The sequence below is a fragment of the Budorcas taxicolor genome, chromosome 5 (assembly GCF_023091745.1).
Source record: "Budorcas taxicolor isolate Tak-1 chromosome 5, Takin1.1, whole genome shotgun sequence".
NCBI lineage: Eukaryota > Metazoa > Chordata > Mammalia > Artiodactyla > Bovidae > Budorcas > Budorcas taxicolor.
The window spans coordinates 50,168,113-50,173,654 of NC_068914.1; the positions used below are offsets into that span (position 1 = coordinate 50,168,113).

General features: G+C 41.9%; 1 non-coding gene across 1 annotated transcript; it reads right to left on the reverse strand.

The window, feature by feature from the left end:
• Nucleotides 1-3,517: 3,517 nt before the first annotated feature.
• On the reverse strand, nt 3,518-3,590 carry TRNAS-GGA (transfer RNA serine (anticodon GGA)). The gene has a single exon. It is a non-coding gene; the product is annotated as a tRNA-Ser (tRNA).
• Nucleotides 3,591-5,542: the final 1,952 nt, after the last annotated feature.

Consider the following 5,542-nt stretch of genomic DNA (forward strand, 5'->3'; position numbering starts at 1 on the left):
CATTTTTTCAGAATGCACAGCAAGCAGACTAGAAGGAAATGTAATAGAGTGAATATATGAAGGGGGGTTGAGGCATTAGGTCATTTTATTTTCTGTGTCTACTTTATTTTTCAAATTTTCTATGATGAACATGTATTGCTTTTACAATGGCTAAAGTAAATTTGATAAAGAGAAGAAAACATGCTAACTTTGTCAGTTAAGATGATATTCAGACATACTAATAATTTCCATTGAAAAAAGCAATCAAATGAGTCAAAGGGTCAAAGCCGTAGTTCATGTAGTGTTTCAGGAAGCCTTTTGCAAGTGCCAGTCTCACCAGGCCGCTCATTCATCCAGTTATTGGCTTATTCAGGTTCTTGCGCACAGGACATTGTGTACTTTGACAAGACATGCATGCGTTTAGTTACTTATTAAGAAAACTACCAAATACAAAAATTAACCAGTCTTATGTTTAAATGTCACTAGACTCCGCTATCTACACTACAGGTTAGGTGGCTTGGCACCTTTCTTGATTGCCTTCACCATCAAGGCTGTGAATACTATATGCTTACTGTATACAAATTCACAATGACATATGCGCAACCTTGGCTACAGTGCTTGAGAGAAAGTACTCAAGGACTGAATCTGTGTACTGGCTATCATCACTACTATGTGACCAAGTCTAGAGCGTCGTTTCACATAATAGGCCTTACAGCTGACTCACTGGATGACAATCAACACCCACTGCAGATATGGGTAGCCATGTGACACAGCTCTGTTCACTGACACATAATCTGAAGTCTGCTAGTACAGTTTTGTGAAAAGTTTCTTCTTTAAATAAATCTTAGACACAGCTGGCTTCATACCCATCTCCCTTCTTGCTGCTGTGAGTAGAGACTTAATGGCAGGTGCTCCAGCAACCATCCTGAAACCATGAGAAATGAGCAGCATGCTAAGCCTGGGAGAGCATTAAGAGCGAGACAGCCTAAATCCTCCATGATACGTTTGAGCTACTGCATAAGCCTCCAGGCGATCTATATCCAGCCTCTTGCAAAGCACAAATGAAAACACTGTTTAAACCATTTTCGGTCAATGTTTCTTACTTGTAGCCAAATGCATCCCTGTATAATACAAATAGAGTTTGACAATACAATGTGGAAATGGCCTAAAGGGAGAAGCGCTAACTGTGACATTACCGCAACATAAAGTCTTAGAGGGCAGGGGTGTGTGTGTGTTTTCACTTTATTCACTGTGGTGTCTCCAAAATTTAGAGTAGTGACTGGCATGTAGTGGGCATTCAATCAGTGTTTGCTGGCTGAGCTGTAGCATTTATGTTTGGGGAGTTGCCCCCTAAATTCTGTGTCCTTCCTTCACTTCCCCAAGATGCATTTTCAGCTGCATGTCTTAATGGTTCTCTGAAACCTGACTCAACCACTAAGTGTCCTGGAGCAAAAGTTTCATGCAGCCTCAGAAGGAGTCAAAGAAATGAGTCAGAGGAGCCCTGTAAATTTGGGGAAATCTTGAAAATGAAGGTGAAGTTGCTCAGTCGTGTTCGACTCTTTGCGACCCCATGGACTGTAGCCTACCAGGCTCCTCCCTCCATGGAATTCTCCAGGCAAGAATACTGGAGTGGGTCTTACATTCACTTTATTATAATATTAGAAAGGTCAGAGGGTACTGGAAAGGGGGCCTGAACTCTCAGCTCTAAAGAGCCCTGTGACACGTCTCACCTGGGCTCACCTGCTGCCTGACTCTGTCTGCTTGAATCGCTCATTCCATCTTTCACACAGGATGGCATCAAATAAGAGGGCTGACCTCAAGCACCAAAATGTGGTCATACAATTTGCAGTTCATTGCCTCCTATCTACCTGTTATCATCAGGGAGATGTTGGAGGTTTGTGAGGCAGAAAAATATTAGTTGTTGAGGTTTTGGCTTTTATGCATCTGTTCAAAGGTATTTGTCCATCTTTCACATCCAATATTCCCCAAAGGACCAAAAAGATAAAATGACATTTGGGTGAATTTCCTTCTTAAATAATTAAACATAACTCATCATTCCTCCAGCCATGTGCAAGAGATATTTTCAAGGGAAACTCTTCCTCCTATCGATCTGCTCTAACAAGAACATCATTTTGACTTTCAGCACTCAGTTTATCTGTGAGAAAATACCAGTGGCATGTACAGTTAATCATAAGCTGTCAAGGTGAGGATAACCACGTTGATGTAATCAACTGATTTAAAAATAATTAGGCATGAAATTCACTCTCCTATCAATAATTAAGTTGTCACCCTCTGGAAAAATATTATCAGAATCATTACTATTACTATTTTTCCTGTTTAAAGATTTCTAGGATTTCCCTGATGGTCCGGTGGTTAAGAATCCACCTGTCAATGCATAAGGCATGGGTTCAGTCCCTGGTCTGCAAAGATCCCACGTGCCTCGGGGCAGCTAAGCGCATGAGCCGCAACTACTGAGCTTGCGCTCTGGGAGCTGCAACTTAAGCCCACGTGAGCGACGACTGAAGCCCGTGCGCCCTAGAGACCGCGATCCCCAGCAGGAGAAGCCCCCACAGTGAGGAGCCCTGCATCACAACTGGTGAGCAGCCCCCACTCGCCACGACTAGAGAAAGCCCGCACACAGCAACCGAGACCCTCACAGCCGAAAACAAGTTAAAAGAAAGATTTCTAATGAAAGATTCACTGTGATTCTTTAAAACTATACTTTGTGACTCTTCTTAACTTCCGTTAGCCTACTGAAAGCCATACCAGATATGTGACTTCAAGTGGATTTTGGTGTTTTACAAGTCCTGCCTGTAATGTCCAAGGAAAGAAATTATTCTCTGGAGAACAGCCTAAACTAGTCCAACAATTTGCCTGAGGAAAGCCTGAAGAAACAGGCTATTTTCACTTTGTTTTTAAAAATAGAAACACATGAGGCTATATGAGTTCAGTGTCCCTGAACATGTCACATCTCAGCCAAAAGACACGAAGTCCTAAGTTTTTTCACAAGAATTAATTCCATGGGGCATATCTTACTTTGTTGCTCTGGGCTTTACTGTTTCACAGATACAATATTTTGTTACAAATTGAAGATTTGTGTCAACCCTGTATCAAGTAAGTCCCTTTTCCAGGGCACCTGCTCACTCTGTGTCACACTTTTTAAAATATTATTATTGAGACTATTTTTAAAGAACAGTTTAGGGTTGACAGAAAAATTAGGGGGAAGGTACAAATTTTTCATATATTCACTGCTTTATGTCACAGTTTGATAATTCTCAAAATATTTCAACCCATTTACCTCACTGAAGGCTCAGATACTGGCTTACATTTTCTTTAGCAATAAAGTATTTTTAACTAAAGTATATACTTTTTAAAAAACATAATGCTATTGCATACTTAATACACTATGAAAGTGAAGTCACTCAGTCGTGTCCAACTCTTTGTCACCCCATGGACTGGAGCCTACCAGGCTCCTCCCTCCATGGGATCCTCCAGGCAAGAGTACTGGAGTGGGTTGTCATTTCCTTTGCCAGGGGATCTTCCTGACCCAGGAATCGAACCCGGGTCTCCTGCATTCCAGGCAGACGCTTTAACCTCTGAGCCACCAGGGAAACCCAATACACTATAGTACAGTGCAAACATAACTTTTGCAAGCACTAGAAAACCAGAAATTTCATGTGACTCACTTTATTGCACTATCGACTTTATTGCAATGGTCTGGAATCCAACCCACAATATCTCTGAGGTAGGCCTGTTTTGGGAAGAATTTTTAGTTCTCCATTTCCTTCTCTCTTTGGAGCTCAGGAACTCTCATAAGTACGACAGCACGCATTGACATTTTTCCATAGCGCCAGACGTTTAGTTTTGAGAACCGGATCTGGACGTTGTTTGCCTCACTGAGTCCTTTCTTTAGTCTCCCATCTGGGATTTTCACCACCTTGCACACCAGGCAGCATACCTGACTTTGGAGAATTCACACTGGATTTGCTTCTGCAAAGAAGTAATTGGATTCCTCTGTTGACTTTTGGACCCTGTTCTAACCTCAACCATCATGGCTCATCTAGCCCAACGGACATCTGAGCTGTGTTTATGACGGGAAAAATGAGGAAGAGTCGACTGACAGATCAGGGTCAGAAGGTAATGAGCCACTGGGATCAGGTGGTGGCCGCCTGAGCATTTTTCACAGGACACTGAGCAAGAATGAAGACTCAAGGGCATCTTTCAGTGAAGTGCAGAGCTGAGGACTAAATCCAAGGCTTGGCTACTCAGAAGCCTCAGGGGCCATTGTTGTCTTGCAGAAAAACGTTCCCAGCTGGGCAACTGGTCTGGTTTATGGAAGGATGAAGCTGTTTATGGTAGAGAAGTGCTGACAATTATTTTATACCCTTGAAAAGGGCATTAGACATAATCTACAAGGCAATGAAAAGTATGACTATTTCAGAGATTATCTCCCAAGCTTGGCTTCCCAGGAGTGCCCCCTTTCACAAGTCTGTGGTTTATGCCCCTGTGGATGTGGAGGTTGGAACACTATTCTGGGAACTGCCAGCAGCAACAGTCAGCTTGGTTGCGTTCATGCTCTTGAGTGTATGGAAGCAGTCATACAATTTGGCTTCTTGCTGTGAAATGACACCTGATCTGGAACTGTCCCCTAAGGAGGTGTCGAACATAAAAATCCAGTGGAGAGGAAGAAGTACGAGTCCAGCTGAGTATACACACCAAACTGGAACTGGCAAAAGTGAACTCATTAATGACCTCTACAGAGTGTCCCTTGTGCTCTGCTGGGAGACTGACTTGGAGCTTGGTTAGGGGATAAAGAGCTCTCTAGAGGCTATGTCAACAACAACAACAAAATAATGAAAGATATATAAAAGAATGTGTGCGTGCATGCTAAGTCACTTCAGTCCATATAAAAGAATACCTAATGTTTATTTAGTATTTGTGAAGAGCCAGGCCCTGGGTTAAGTATTTTTTAAGCATCATCTGACAAGTAGGTTCATGATTAAATCCTTGGAGGAAGACACAGTTATGAACCCCATTTTATAGTGGAGGAAATTGAGGTTTTAAAATGCCAACTTGCCAAAAAATGGCTTGCCCAGGTCTGTCTGATTCTAGTGCCCCCAAACCTGAACCTGATAGACAGTATTGGATATTCACTTATAATTTCAAAGTCAGTCATTATATTAAATAAAATGAAAGAAAAATAATGTGGAAAATGCAGATAGTCATTGAATTCCAAAGGGCAGTTTATAAACACGAATTCTGAGCTATCACATTAGTCATCCAGGAAGACTTCAGTTGCACATAGATTCAGAGAAATGTAAATGTTTGTTCCACACAGCAATTAATTTCAGAATAGATAGCATGTTTGTCAACATGACAGTCTTTCTCTTAAAGTGTTGATTTTTAGAAATGCAGGCATTGTACTCGCTCCATTGTTTTGCATTTTACCAAGATGCTCAGCAGACCCATACTGGGGCACAAGCCCCCTTCTCTAGTCTATTCGGATGTTTGGATGAGCTGGTACAGATAAAGACACTCTTGCTGTCTGAACTTTTCTTACTAA